Below are 16,976 nucleotides of genomic sequence, written 5' to 3'. Positions count from 1 at the left end.
CTAGTGGAAGTAAGAAGAAGGCAAAGATGGGTGTTAGTTGAGGCCAGATTCGTATCTACAGTGAGAATTTTCATCTTTATCTATGTCTTTTAAGATGGTTTATTTTAGTTTAGTTTAGGTTAATGCCTAAGCAAGAACACGTGGGTCTATGTTTAACAACAACACCATAATCCTATGGTACTTAAAATGCTTGTAGTAGACCTACCATTTCCCTGTCATTCAAGTATTTTGTTTTGGATTATTGTGTTAACATCATTTAAACCTTTATGTATAAATAATTCAATCATATATGCATAAACTATAAATCTGATTTATGGCTCTTCATGAAGGAGGGAAGCTTTAAATGAAGACCTGTGTTAATGGCTTGACTCATAGAAATGAAAACCCCAAATAAACACTGGGCTGATGATGAGGGCTTCACGTGCTCTGTTAAAGATTACCCAGCATTGAATACCGCTGTCCACATTCCATTGAATCTTAGCAGCCAAGCTACAATGACTCAATTTAATTCATGCTATCTCGACTTCTATGGAACTATACAGATTCTACTGTGACCATCTCCCATATCAGTACCTTGGAGACAATAGTAAGCTTTGCACTTTAACCACCATGTTCACTTTAAAATATTTCAATTGTCACATCAACATCTATGTAACAACTCATATTGAAAATTAATCATACTGTTAAAATACATTTCATGTCCCTCCCTTTCCCCATCTCCTATTTAAGTCCATTTCATCCTTCATGTAATTTTCCTTATAACTATCAGATTTAATCTATAGGCTTTAGAGTCAATGACCACATGCGGTTTTCTAAAATGTCTTTGTATATAAAGACTCTTTGAAATGTGCATTCTTATTATATTCAGAGTACAAAATCCTTTAAGTATCTTTTTTCCCTTTGGAATTAAACTTTACATGAAACATTATTCAACCGTGGCTGATTTTATTCTTTAACAATCAATTGCTGGTAAGTTTTTATATCTAATGGAAGCAGGTGTGTCCACTCAGCTCATCATTCCTGTTCTATCATTCAATAACATCATCGTTGATCTTTCACCTGACTTCCATTTGCCTGCACTGATCACATATGCTCTCTTTTAGTTTTTAGTTTTATTTTTTGATCTAGAGCGCAGAAACAGGCCCTTTGGCCCACCGTGTCCACACTGACCAGCAATCCCTACACACACTAGGGCCAATTTTACATTATATACCAAGCCAATTAACCTACAAACTTGTACGTCTTTGGTGTGTGGGAGGAAACTGAAGATCCCAGAAAAAACCCATGCAGGTTACATAGAGATAAGCACCCGTGGTTTGGATTGAACCCAGGTCTCTGGCGCTGTAAAGCAGTAGCTCCACCGTTACACCATCGTGCCGATCTGAATTCCTTAAAATCAAAAAAATTATTGCTTTGAATATACTCAGTGACAGGATCTTCACAAATCCTTTGTGCCAAGAATTCCAAAGATTCACCACCTCCTGTCTGAAAGAATTCTGCTCATCTCTGACTTGAAAAGCCAAACCCATATATGAGGCTGTGATTCCTGGTTCTCAAGACGACAGCCAGGAGAAACATCAAGTCTGCACCTATTCTGTCGAGCTCTATAAGAAGTATGTTAGTATGTTTTATTGAGATTACCTCTTATTCTTCTATAGGGAATAAAGGCCTACATTGATTAATCTTTCCTCATACAACAAAATGACCACCCAGGGATCAATCTGATGAACCTTCATTGCTCTCTGGCTTGGCATGGGCAGGTTAGGTCGATTGGCCTGTTTCCATGCTGTGTGATTTTATGACTCCCTTGGCAAGTATATTCCTCCTTAGCTATGGAGATCAGACCAGGACACTATTTATGGAAATCAGACCAGGACACTATATAGCCAACAAGGTGCCAAAAGCAATATAGGTCAAGCAAGATGTCTCTATTGCTGTAATTTTGTGCTGTGACAGAGCTCAGAAGAGAGTGTTTCAGTATAAAAGTAGCGATATCTTGCAATAAAGACCAACATACCATTTGTCTGCCTGACTGTCCTCCTCCGTGGCTTTGATAATAATAATTTATTTACCATGGACCCAATTTTACATTGTGCTGTTTCCCTCCTGCAATCATTATTTACATTCCCAGATTTCTCACATTTTCTTTGGGTGTCGCCAGAAAGACCAACTTGCCAGATAGACGCCTCCCAGTCTTGATATGAAGGCCATGTGTGGGATCAGGGCCACACGCCATATAATTGGCATCTGCTAAAGCTGTGAATCTTTCCACTGTCATTCAGAACCATTCAAAAATCAACTCAAAGTCACTTACAGAGAGAGTGATTGGTGCGTGGAATGAGCTGCCAGGGGTGGTGGTGGAGGCAGATATGGCAATGACATTTAACAGGCTTTTAGGTAGGCACATAGATATGCAGGTAATGGAAGGATATAAATCACATGCAGGCAGAGGAGGTTAGTTTAACCTGGCCGCATGTTCAGTACAAACATTGTGGGCCAAAGGGCATGCTCCTGTGCCATACTGTTCTATGTTAAAAATTAAATTAAGAATAGAATACTAAAGTTATAAAAATATTTAAAATCTTTTAAAATAAATAAACCAAAACAATTACAACAGCAAAATAATTAAAATGAAATGTAACTTCCTTGCAGCCATAAAATTAATTAGCTCACTAATTTCGGATTGACAAACAGATCCTCTACCTTAAATGTTGAATGAATTTGGCAAGTTCTGCTCCCACATGGGACCCTTCAGTGGAGTGTACTGACAGAGGCGATGGCTTGAAGCTCAAGGCTTCCATCTTTGACCCTAGTCCGTATGTGCTGGCATTTATTATAATTAAACACCAACTGTTTGCCACAAAACAGTTGGCAAAACCCATCAAAGTTGAACACTGGTAATGATGCTAGCTGATGATCTTGGATGCTAGTTGATGATCTATACCAGTTGGGTTAGAGGATACTGCCTCGTTAAGTGTGCTGTGACAAGGGAAATGGGCAAGAAATTATTGGCAGCAGCTGAAGAGATGTCAAACATTGCCAGATAACTAGAACTAATTGGTGGTTGGTTATGCTTCAGGTTCTAAGGTAGACAAAAATGCTGGAGAAACTCAGCGGGTGAGGCAGCATCTATGGAGCGAAGGAATAGGTGACGTTTTGGGTCGAGACCCTTCTTCTTCTAAAAATGCTGCCTCACCCGCTGAGTTTCTCCAGCATTTTTGTCTACCTTCGATTTTTCCAGCATCTGCAGTTCTTTCTTAAACATGCTTAAGGTTCTGTATAGATCTGATGCTTCACAAGAGGAGACATTTATTTTATTTATTACCGCTTACAGGAAGGACATAGGCGGACACAGGGAGATTTCTTTTATGTTGTGGGTCACAGAAGTTTGCTTAAAATCTTGGCAACATTTAGAGATTTCCAGCAAGCTTTCATCCTACCCAATATCTGTTCTGAGCCTTAGCAGAGGTTGCCATGGTAAATATCAAGTGTTTAATTTGTTTAAAATAAACTTTGATCTTCAATACCCCAAAATGAAACCACCAGAAAAATATCAGAGGACTCCTAAAATCAGGCTTCGACAATGGGAATAGAATGCTTAATAGACATGCACAGAAACCTTGTTCAACTTTCTTTATTTTATGCAAAAGTAAATTATTCAACAGATTGTGCCTCTTTGAAATAAAGAAAGATGTACAAATATTTCTCCTTGCTAGCTTTATTGATCAATCATGTACAACAACATGACAAAACATTTTCACCAAATGATCCATGATCTTTTTGCCAGCTTTAATATTAGGTTTAAAAGAAAGCTACAGTAAGTGTAATGCTAACCAGAAAATATAAAAATCTCCAAATCAAGATGAAAGGGAGGTTTCAATGTGATACACAGTAAAGGTTACGCATGAACACTAAGTATCTCTGTTAATTGATAAAGTTGCTGGAAACTGTAAACATTAAACATGAAAATAAATTCAGAGAATTGTTTGAAACTTCCACAATATATATTTTTTTAACATGCAGAACACCACAGATTCCAAAATATTTCTTCGCTATTTTTTATTGCAAAGTGCTTTGAGGTATCTTTGAGAATGTGATATTGCATGATTAAATGCATGATATTCCTTTCTTTTAACTTTGCCATATTTTTAATGCTTGATTGAGCCTGACAGTGAAGTTACGTGAAAAACTATTGGGTTTTGTGGGAATTTTTCATATTTTGTTGTTTCTTCAAATGTACAAATGTCAAATGCCAGATTCTTCGAGGAATCCAGCGACAGAGCACAATGTTAATGTGGTTTACAACCACCCAGGCTGAGGTATTTTTTGGCATCCCATACCAGCCTAGAATTGATTCAAGGATGTTGAACGGAATGCCCACAAGGGCCAAGTAAATCACTTTGATATTTTAAAATGAGACTATTTAAGGCTTCAAGTGTTTTAGGTTTTATACCTTGTCCTTATTTTTTTCAGTATAATCAACAGATAGGGATTATTTTTTTAATGTCTCTGAATGTTTTTCAGTGTCAAGAAACATTCAGAAACATTCAGAGTATCACTCAAGGAATTCAGTCAGGCACTTCAGGTACAATTTGCATCAGGGGCATTCAAGATATTCTCATTCCCTTTTGGAACTCTGCAAGCCAACTTGCACCGTTCTGCCCATGAGTGGTATTTTCTTTGACGTTATGATGTTTGTGGCGTAATATTGGACTAGAAGCTCCATCAGGTAAGCCAATAACTTACCATTAATCATTAGGCTACTCCTGCAACATCCTTCCAGAGATAACTCCATCTATAACATAGAAACATAGACATAAAAACATAGAAAATAGGTGCAGGAGTAGGCTATTCGGCCCTTCGAGCCAGCACCGCCATTGAATATGATCATGGTTGATCATCCAAAATCAGTACCCTGTTCCTACTTTCTCCCCATATCGCTTGATTCCGTTTGGCCTAAGAGCTATATCCAACTCTCTCTTGAAAATATCCAGTGAATTGGCCTCCACTGTCTTCTGTGGCAGCAAATTCCACAGATTCACAACTCTCTGGGTGAAAAGGTTTTTCTCATCTCAGTCCTAAATGGCCTACCCCTTATTCTTTTTTTTCTTTTTTTTTAATCTTTCTCTTAATCCCATCCTAAAACTCATTCTGTCTACGTTCTCAGACCACAATTGCCCCAGTTCTGAACAATGATTCTCAATCTGCCATATAACGTCCACCCCCCCCCCCCCCCCACCCCACCACCTCTCTTGGGCAGCACAATGACGCAGCTACCAGACTTGTTGCCTTACAGCTGCAGTGACCCAGGTAAAATCCTGTGGTGTTTGCAAATTCACTCTATGACCATATGAGTTCTCTCTGGGTGCTCCGGTTTCCTCTCACATCCCAAGATGAGCAGTAGGCGGTTGGTTAAATCACCATAGTAATTTATCCCTTATGTACAGCTGGGAAATAGAATATGAGGGTTGAGTTGATGGGGATGTGGAGAGAATCGATAACAGGGAACAATAGAGAGAGAGTGGGATTATCCTGTGAGCCACATAGACTCGAAGGGCTGAAATGACTTGTTTCTGTGTCATTAAGGATAATAGAAATGTGGATATCCATCAGTGTCAGTGTACGTCAGTGTCTGAACTTTAAATTCCCAACATGTTTGAAGTTTGTATAATCCAAACATGTCAAAGTTGCTTCACATTCTTCAGAGAATGAATTCATGGACCAAACTCACTTATAATTTTTTGTGTGGATTAGGTACAGCAAAACTGAAAAAAACTCTGTAAGAAACATATTTTTGATGTCAAAATTAATATTCAAAATGAATCTTGCCTTGATGCCAAAATTCTTCTGATTTATCAGTTTTTAGAAATTATTGATTAGTATTTTTCACTGCAGATTTATCCAAAGTTATGTTCAACAATACAAATTAAACTGGAAGTATTTTGTGGCCTAACTCAGCACTACGCTAAAATATTTTGCTCATGCAAGAAAACATATTCGATAATCAAAAACGCAGATCTTTCCTATCAAAATTCTAAGCCACACAGGAAGGAAATAATTGTCCTTGTCCTTATAAATAATATTTTCCTAGTCGGATAAGTGGACATTTGAAAGTTGTGCATTTTAACTTAGAAACGTTCAGGAAATCAATGGAGCACCAACATAGAATTGTCCAGAAGCTATTATCCAATACAGTGAAAAATATTTATGTTTCGGCCAAACACTGGGAGTAATGCTAGGATACAATATCACATCAGTGTCATCTAAACCAACCTGCGCTTTGAGTAGAACCAGACCAACGCACAAGCCAAACCTCCCTTCCATTGACTATATTTATACCTCACGCTGCCTCGGCAAGGTCAGCAGCATAATCAAGGATGAGTCGAACACTGCCTACCACATCTTCTCCCCTCTCCCATTGGGCAAAAAGTATAGAAATGTGAAAATGCACACATCCAGATTTGGGGACAGTTTCTTCCCAGTTTTTATCAGGTAACTGAACCAACCTACCACAACCAGAGAGCAGTCCTGAACTCCAATCAGACCATCTTTGATCGGACTTTACTGGTTTTACCTTGCACTAAACGTTACTCCCTTATCATGTGTTGGAAGGAGCTGCAGATGCTGGTTTAAACTGAAGATAGTCACAAAATGCTGGAGTAACTCAGAGGGCCAGGCAGCATCTCTGGAGAGAAGGAATGGGTGACATTTTGGGTTGAGACCCTTTAGACTCCCTGAGTTACTTCAGCTTTCTGTGTCTATTCCCTTATCATGTATCTGTACACTGTGAAAGGCTCAATTGTGATCATGTAATGACTTTCTGCTGACTGGTTAACATGCAAGAAAAGCTTTTCATTGTGCCTCGGTAAATGTGACAATAAACTAAACTGAACTAGAATATGGTGTCCGTGTAGGAAGGAACTGCAGATGCTGGTTTAAACCGAAGATAGACACAAAAAGCTGGAGCAACTCAATGGGTCAAGTAGCCTCTCTGGAGAGAAGGAATAGGTGATGTATCGGGCCAAGACCCTTCTTCAGACTGAACCCAAGCTGACGTCTTGACCTGAACTGTTCATTATTCTATTCTATGAACTTACTGTTCATTATTCTATGTTCGCCCTTCTAGGCGAGATGCTAACTGCATTTCGTTGTCTCTGTACTGTACACTGCACAATGACAATAAAGATTGAATCTGAATCTGAATCTGAAATGTCCTGCTCTACCTCAGTCAGACTATGTGAGCAACCTATGGGTGGAAACATATGACATGAAAGAGCAGGTTGCTGATTCGCAATGGCCTGCAAGATGTTGATCGAAACCTTTGGCGTTTATGGTGCTGTTTTTGTGGGAGTCTGTTAGTACAGCAACAAGTCTGAAGAAGGATCTCCACCCGAAACGTTACCCATTCCTTCTCTCCAGAGATGCTGTCTGTCCCGTAGAGTTACTCCAGCATTCTATGTCTACCTTCGATTTAAATCAGCGTTTGCAGTTCCTTCCTACACAACAAGCCCCCTTCAGTGGCTTGAGTTCCATTCCCATTTCTGGCCAAGGAGTTGTGGGGGGATGTGAGGCAACACCTGGTAGAGCTGTTATCTCACAGCGTCAGAGACCCAGGTTCGATCCTGACCTCGGGTGTTGTCTGTTCAGAGTTTGCATGTTCTCCCTGTGTCTACGTGGGTTTTCTCCAGGTGCTCTGGTTTCCTCCCACATCCAAAAAGTATGCGGGGTTGAAGGTTAATTGGCATCTGTAAATTGTCCCCAGTGTGTTGGGAGTGGATGCAAAAGAGAGATTACATAGAACTAGTGGGGTGGGAGATTGCAACCTTCACCTGGTCCACCCTGTTTCGACTAATGCAATCAACCCGACGTGCACAAACAAATAGATCAAATAGAACATAGAAACATAGAAACATAGAAATTAGGTGCAGGAGTAGGCCATTCGGCCCTTCGAGCCTGCACCGCCATTCAATATGATCATGGCTGGTCATCCAACTCAGTATCCCGTACCTGCCTTCTCTCCATACCCTCTGATCCCCTTAGCCACAAGGGCCACATCTAACTCCCTCTTAAATATAGCCGATGAACTGGCCTCAACTACCCTCCGTGGCAGAGAGTTCCAGACATTCACCACTCTCTGTGTGAAAAAAGTTTTTCTCATCTCGGTTTTAAAGGATATCCCCCTTATCCTTAAGCTGTGACCCCTTGTCCTGGACTTCCCAACATTGGGAACAATCTTCCTGCATCTAACCTGTCCAAGCCTTTAAGAATTTTGTAAGTTTCTATAAGATCCCCCCTCAATCTCCTAAGTTCTAGAGAGTATAAACCAAGTCTATCCAGTCTTTCTTCATAAGACAGTCCTGACATCCCAGGAATCAGTCTGGTGAACCTTCTCTGCACTCCCTCTATGGCAATAATGTCCTTCCTCAGATTTGGAGACCAAAACTGTACGCAATACTCCAGGTGTGGTCTCACCAAGACCCTGTACAACTGCAGTAGAACCTCCCTGCTCCTATACTCAAATCCTTTTGCTATGAAAGCTAACATACCATTCGCTTTCTTCACTGCCTGCTGCACCTGCATGCCTACTTTCAATGACTGGTGTACCATGACACCCAGGTCTCGCTGCATCTCCCCTTTTCCTAATCGGCCACCATTTAGATAATAGTCTGCTTTCCGGATGTGCGGGAGTGGGCGCCGTCTGTGTATGGCTGCCTGCCCGCAGTCCGTCTCTACTCCTTTTTTATTTTATTTTATTTTAAGTCCTGTTAAAAAAAATAAATAAATAAATGTTAGTGGAGGTCTTCTATGTGGGGGGGTGGGGGTGGGGAAGGGGGAAACTTTATTTCTTAGTCCCCTACCTGGTCGGAGAGGCAGCATTCCTCCAAGCTGCTTCTTCACCCCGTCCTCGCGGCCTACCATCGAGAATGGAGCAGCGTTTCCTGTCGGGACCGGCCGGGACTACAGCTTCGGCGGCGGTGGTGCAGCGTTGGGATACCAACAGGGAGCGGGCGATGCCTTACCGGGTCGCCGTGCGGCAAGCTCCGGAACACTGTGGCTGTCGATCCCAACATCGCGGAGCTGGGGCTGCGGGCGTCCGGCCACGGGCGGCGCTGGATTTGGAGCGCCGCAGAGCCAGGGTTCGAGTTTGCCGGGGTCGGAGCTACAACCGGCGCGGCCTGAGGACTACGAGTGCCCCGGTCCCCAGGGAGGAGGCAGCCGCTCCAGACTTCACCAAGCCGCTGAGGAATGTTTCACCCGACGCCGAAGTTCCATCTTTACGGCAAGAGGGCTCTGAAAATCATCGGACTGGCTGCAAGGCCACAAATGGGCCCCGACCTCGGGTGTCTCACAGAGGAAGAGGACTTAACTTTCTGGTGCCTTTCCCCACAGTGGAAAGTTTTGATTCTGCTGTGGGGGGACGTTTGTGTTGGACTCTAAAATGTGTTGTGTCCATTTTATTCATTTTTTTTTTAACCTTTTTCTATGTTTGTAATGGAACTTATTATTTAATTTATGTAAAGAACTTTGCTGTTATGTTGTCTGTTTATGATGTCTTGTTTATTCTTCTGTACAGCACTTTGGTCAACATTGGTTGTTTTAAAGTGCTTAACAAATAAAGTTGGATTGGATTGGATTTCCTGTTTTACCACCAAAATGGATAACCTCACATTTATCCACATTATACTGCATCTGCCAAACATTTGCCCACTCACCCAGCCTATCCAAGTCACCTTGCAGTCTCCTAGCATCCTCCTCACAGCTAACACTGCCCCCCAGCTTAGTGTCATCTGCAAACTTGGAGATATTGCCTTCAATTCCCTCATCCAGATCATTAATATATATTGTAAATAGCTGGGGTCCCAGCACTGAGCCTTGCGGTACCCCACTAGTCACTGCCCGCCATTGTGAAAAGGACCCGTTTACTCCTACTCTTTGCTTCCTGTTTGCCAGCCAGTTCTCTATCCACATCAATACTGAACCCCAATGCCGTGTGCTTTAAGTTTGTATACTAATCTCTTATGTGGGACCTTGTCGAAAGCCTTCTGGAAGTCCAGATACACTACATCCACTGGTTCTCCCCTATCCACGCTACTAGTTACATCCTCGAAAAATTCTATAAGATTCGTCAGACATGATTTACCTTTCGTAAATCCATGCTGACTTTGTCCAATGATTTCACCACTTTCCAAATGTGCTGCTATCCCATATTTAATAACTGACTCTAGCAGTTTCCCCACTACCGATGTTAGACTAACTGGTCTGTAATTCCCCGTTTTCTCTCTCCCTCCCTTCTTAAAAAGTGGGGTTACGTTTGCTACCCGCCAATCCTCAGGAACTACTCCAGAATCTAAAGAGTTTTGAAAGATTGTTACTAATGCATTCACTATTTCTGGAGCTACTTCCTTAAGTACTCTGGGATACAGCCTATCTGGCCCTGGGGATTTATCGGCCTTTAATCCATTCAATTTACCCAACACCACTTCCCGACTAACCTGGATTTCACTCAATTCCTCTAACTCCTTTGACCCGCGGTCCCCTGCTATTTCCGGCAGATTATTTATGTCTTCCTTAGTGAAGACGGAACCAAAGTAGTTATTCAATTGGTCCGCCATATCCTTGTTCCCCATGATCAACTCACCTGTTTCTGACTGCAAGGGACCTACATTTGTTTTAACTAATCTCTTTCTTTGTTGACCTACAACTTTAGGCTGTGCACGCCATACACAAGAAGAAGATAGAACTAGTGTGAACGGGTGGTTAGTGGTCAGTGAGGACCCGATGGGCCGAAAGCCTGTTTCCATGCTACATCTCTAAATTATACTAAACTAAAATACCAGTGCATTGTAACAATTGGCAACAATGAATATGGAGTGGTGTGGGGTCAGATTCGTTTCACACCTGCTTATGGCCTGTGTTTATGTGGGTGCAGGTATGAAAATCGCTCATACCATCTTTTATACAAACAAAATTTAAATTTGTTATTTAATTTAATGGCATGAATATTTCTGAACCTTTATTAAAACATTAAGGAATCAATGGTCAAATTTGAAGCTTGCACACTTTGCAACTTAAGCAGTAATCTAATGATATTTCTGTGGCGGATATACTCTATTTACTTAATGTTTCATGATCATTCCTCACAGTCCTATATTTTGAAGCCTTTGCGAATGTCAGATCAATTCCTTTATGTATTTAATCCATTTATTTTTGACACAGCTGTAACTCTTAACTACTGTTCAAAAGAAATCAGACAGAAGATAATAGATGCTGACGCACATGTTTAAAAGGAACATTTATTTACAAAACAGGTTTTAATAGGATTACAAGTTGCTTTTGCCAAATTATTTTATTTTGGTTATGCATGAAGTATAACATAAATTAATCAAAGGACGGTTTTGAAGTAAATATTTATTTTCTGAAGCCAACTATTGGGACAAGTTAATTTTTGTTGAAAGCTTTTGGTGGTCATTGGGTGCATAAATTCTTCACGATAAAACTTGTTTCCCTTTTTACAGGTTTACCTACCAGATTTTGAGTATTCTTTTAAATGATCTAGAAATATGATAAGTTTAAGAAGGAACTGCAGATGCTGGAACAATCGAAGGTGGACAAAAAAGCTGGAGAAACTCAGCATCTATGGAGCGAAGGAATAGGTGATGTTTCGGGTCGAGACCCTTCTTCGAAGGGGTGAATGGCCTACTCCTGCACCTATTGTCTATTGTCTACTGTCTATTGTCTATAGGAAGCTAGAGGAAATTGTAGATATACACCTCCAGTGATGTCTGTGGAAGTGCTGCCATGTTAGACATGCTGTGAAATTTAATAACAAGGCATTTAAGGGCCTGTCCCACTTACGTGTCCTTGGTACGCAAAGTACGCAACCTCGTGCCGCGGCGGTCCCGCGAAGGTCGCGCGTGATTTTATGCGTGTGCACACCCGTCTGGAGCGCGTGACGTCATTTGACAATGGACACAATGCTGGAGTAACTCAGCGGGACCGGCAGCGTCTCTGGAGAGAAGCAATGGGTGACGTTTCGTGTCGAGACCCTTCTTCAGTCTGAAAAGAAGGGTCTTGACCCGAAACGTCACCCATTGCTTCTCTCCAGAGATGCTGCCGGTCCCGCTGAGTTACTCCTGCATTTTGTGTCTATCTTCAACTTTCTTGGCCCTGCTCTGGGAGTGCGGATCCGGACGCAACGGCCGTGAGCCCCAGGCCGAGCTCGCCGATCGTTTGCCTGCTTCTGCTGCTGTTGAAGGTGTGACATTGCGTCGCGTCAGGGTCTTGGGCCTGTCCCTCTTTGGCTGTCAGTTACGCGACAGGCCGTTGGCGTGCAAAGATTTTGTTCACTACAAAAATTTCTGAGACCCGCACGATGTCACGCACAACTGCATACCCCTCCGCGCTTCTAAGTGGGACCAGCCCCGCGCTGCCATACGATGCCCATGCGCCTCAACGCAACCACGAGGTTGCGTACTTTGCGTACCAAGGACACGTAAGTGGGACAGGCCATTTACTGCTCCTTACCCAGCCAAACTGAGGTTGGCTGGCTAATAGACAGAAAGGCTAGTGACTGGGGCTGCAGCTGGTGTTTGCTGGGTCAATGGTAACTGGAAAAGGTTGTGGCATGGTCGGTAGCAAAGAGATTTCTAAACATAGCTGTGAAGAGGAGAGAGCAACGGGGAAACTAAATGCTCGGGGTTGATGGGCAGAAAATGGACAGAGAGACAGACTGGGGTGGAAGATTTGTTTAAAGGGTCAAGGAACAATTCCTGTTTGGCGTGGTCATCTGGACCCTGACCTCTTGCGTCTGTCTACTCTTGTTTCCCTTTAATCTCTGACTGTTGGCAAACCCAGACAGCTAACCGTAAATTGTATTGATTGAAAATGTTTGACAAATGGAACCTGATTAACATATGAATCTAAAAGAAGAGTGCTTGAGGAACTCAACGGGTGAGGCAGCATCCTATGGAAGAAGTAGACAGATGACATTGCAGGTTTTGACCCTTCTTCAGACATATTATTCACCAAACATCAGTGCATTAGCTATATCTCTCCAGGGTGTGTTTTCTGGAATCGACAGTAGTTAAACTAAGTACATGCACATCTGCAGTAGGTTGGTCTTGAAATTTGCATATTTAGTATATGCATAAGTAGACTGAATACTACTTAAAATCAGACCATAATAGTGAAAAAAAACAGAGGTTCATAGTGCAATCAAAACAAAGCTCAAGGCAGATCATAGTTGGTAAGATGGTGGTAGGAGTTGTGCATTGTTCAAGGGCCTTGTTGGTTGCTGGGAAGAAGTTGTTCTTGAATCTGGAGGTTACGGTTTTCAAGCTCCTGTACCTTCTTCCACATGGCAGTAGCCAGATGAGAGCATGGCCAGGGTGATGTGGGTCTTTTATGATCTTAGCTGCCTTTTTTTGAGTTAATGCCTCCTGGAGATCCCTTTGATGGGGTGAAGGTCAGTACCCATGATGAACCAGGAAGTGTCTACCACTTTCTGCAGCCTCCTTCATTCCTGGGTGTTTGGGTTACTGAGCCAGGCATGATGCAAAGGACAAGATACCATGGGGTATTTAGTTACATCACTATCAGCTGGAGTTCTGGACCTAGAATTCAAATGGAAAAAAACCCCCTATCTATTGATCAATGATCAAGAAAATTTGACATCCCCACCTATTCTGATCAATATATAATTCCTGGCCCATCAACGTGATTCACTCTTATCAGCCTTCTCAATTAAATAGTAGCTGGTTAATAAATGCTGACATTGCAACTACATCGACAGACGGTGGGAGTAGCTGAGACTGGGCATCTTGGTTGACATGAATGAGTTAGGCCGGAAAGCCTGTCTCTGTGTAGCATGACTCTATGACTGTGAATGAATTGTTTAAGTCTGTGTCTGAGCCCAAAGGGAAATTCCACTTCCGTGCAGTGACTGTGTGGCAAAGACAGTGTATCACGGAGGTCCGTCCTGGTGTCCTGGAAGCTATTGATCAGCCATGATCAGCCATGATCATATTGAATGGCTGTGCAGGCTCGAAGGGCCGAATGGCCTACTCCTGCACCTAATTTCTATGTTTCTATGTTTCTATTCTGATCACTTCATTCTGCAACAGTCCACCATGCAATCTACATTGCAATCACCAGGATAAACTAAATATTAGCCACTGGACCTTCCATGACCACCTGACATTAACTCTGGTGTGCCGTTCACTATCAGGTGTGATGTTATGTATGCCGTGGGAATCCTGCTGCCACATAGAATGTGATATTGGTCACCATGCACGCCTGAAGAAAAGTCTGCAACAGTCAGGATCCAGTGGACACAAAACTGCATAGCCTAAATGTCAGCCCTTCCCAGCAGTTATATTATGAGGAGCAACATGATGAGATGCATTTATCAAATATCATCTGAGTGGTGTAGATAAATGGTTGAAATTTGGGGAGGATTTTGGTTACAAAGTGCAGAACTACCCATTCATCCTCTGGGTTAACTCCAATCCAGCTGTCTGAAGAAGGGTCTTGACCCGAAACATCACCCATTCCTTCTATCCAGAGATGCTGCCTGTCCCGCTGAGTTACACCAGCATTTTGTACCTATCTTTGGTATTACCCAGCATCTGCAGTTCCTTACTGCACAGCTGGATATTTGTCAGAGATGAAGTGCTGTATTATAGTGAAGAAGATTGAGAAGATCTTTGCTTGACCCCGTTTGCATTGGGATTGAGTGTGTGTTAGTCTTGTTGGTTAAGACTGCAGCTTGTATGTTATTATTTATCTCAGACAGAATTGTCATGAACTTAAGATAGACACAAAGTGCTGGAGTAACTCAACGGGTCAGGCAGCATCTCTGGAGTAAAATGATGGGCGACGGTTCAGATCGGGACCATTCTTCAGGTCTTCATTAACTTCTCGGGATAACTAAATTTGAAAAGAATTTTCTATAATCCCTCTGAATTTATGGAGTAAAAGGCTTTTGTGAGGTTGATAAAAGCTATGTACTGTGGTTGCTGCAGCTCTTTTCATTTGACCTGGATTTACTGTGTAGTGAATTGGATGGCTTCTTGTTTAGAACAATGAAGGCATCTGAAGAAGGGTTTCGACCCGAAACGTTGTCTAGTTCCTTCGCTCCATAGATGCTACCTCACCAGCTGAGTTTCTCCAGCATTTTTGTCTACCTTCTAAGTAACCTGGCATTTCTTCTCTTCGCAGATGAGGCAGATGATGATAAGACTAGAAACTTCTCAGCCACATTTTAGTACTCGCATAATCATAGGCCAAAACTGATCTGAATCTCCCCGAGAGCAGTCTCACCTCAACAGCATCTTTGAAATTACGTAATAAAATCCTGGCCTGCTGTATGTTTCTAGCATTTTCTGTTTTATTTGAGGAGGTATTTGAGGCTGGGACTAACCCAACATTTAAGAAACAGTTAGACAGGTACATGGATTGGACAAGTTTGGAGAAATATGGACCAAATGCAGGCAGGTGGGACTAGCATAGCTGGGACATGTTGGCCGGTGTATGTAGAAGGGCCTGTTTCCATGCTGTATGATTCTACTCTATTTCATATTTCTGGCATCTGCAATTTTTAATAAATAGCATTCTTTGAAATTATGTAACTGAGATGGTAGATTTTCAGAAAATGATGCATAGCTTTAATTTATAAATTTAGTTAAACCTCCCCCCACTTTGATTGAGTAGAGTCCGAGTCTTCTTATAGACATGCCTAAAATTACATTCGGTGAGAATTAAAGCATTAATTGGGGAGCTGATGTGTCTGTCTCCCTCACAGTCATTCAGTCACTTGTCTTCCTTGTGACAATCAGGTGAAAATGAGGTGCAACATTACATTGTCTAACAAATATTGGTTGCTACTAATCCATTGAAGTCCTTCCCGGAAGCTTCAGACCCTCAAGATTACACAAGGTGAGACATGGTTTCCCTCTGCCATGCCTTCCTACTATGAACCCCTAATTCCATACACCATGGGAACATTTTTCTTAGTTTATGGATGATGCAGAGAACACTTACTGAAGGTTACAATGCAGAATGTTAGTTGCCTAACTTTTTAGGCAACTGTCTGAGTTCTTATCCATGAGCTATCCAGACAATTTGTACAAACAACCAGTAGTGTATTCAATTGGATGCTTTGTCTGGTAATTAAATAAAGGTGAAAGACAATCAACTTACTGAACAGAACTCTTTCACGATTTGTTTAAGGCACTGTCTCACAATCAATATGTCTCAAAGTTACTGATGACAAGACCATTTCTGCCGGTTGCATGTATGTGGTGTTCTGTTGATTGTTTTAACGAAGAGTAGCATTTAAAGTAAGTAGGAATGATAGACAGAAAATGCTGGAGAAACTCAACAGGACAGGATGCATCTCTAGAGAGAAGGAATGGGTGACGTTTCGGGTCGAGACCCTTCTAGCCTGAAGAAGGGTATCAACCCAAAATGTCACCAATTACTCCTCTCCGGAGATGCTGCCTGACCCGCTCAGTTACTCCAGCATTTTGTGTCCATCTTCGGTGTAAACCAGTATCTGCAGTTCCTTCCTGAACAAAGTAAGTAGGAAGGTAGACAAAAGTACTGGAGAAACTCAGCGGGTGCGGCAGCATCTATGGAGCGAAGGAAATAGGCAACGTTTCGGCCCGAAACGTTGCCTATTTCCTTCACTCCATAGATGCTGCCGCACCCGCTGAGTTTCTCCAGCACTTTTGTCTACCTTCGATTTTCCTGCATCTGCAGTTCCTTCTTAAACAAAGTAAGTAGGAATATGGACTTTGAGCAAGTATTGGTCAGCTGCCAATACTGCCTGATGCAATGTGGAGACCATTGTGTTCTCCTCAGATGTGAGAAGAGTTGATTAGATTTTCTGGCTTCATATCACCTGAACAATAATAAAACTACACAGCACCAGAAATGTTCATCATAGATTACCATACCCTACATACTTCCATTTA

Source organism: Amblyraja radiata, chromosome 4, assembly GCF_010909765.2.
Source record: "Amblyraja radiata isolate CabotCenter1 chromosome 4, sAmbRad1.1.pri, whole genome shotgun sequence".
In the NCBI taxonomy this organism is placed as follows: Eukaryota; Metazoa; Chordata; class Chondrichthyes; order Rajiformes; family Rajidae; genus Amblyraja; species Amblyraja radiata.
The sequence above is the reverse complement of the archived record's forward strand: the minus strand, read 5'-3'. Positions refer to the sequence as shown.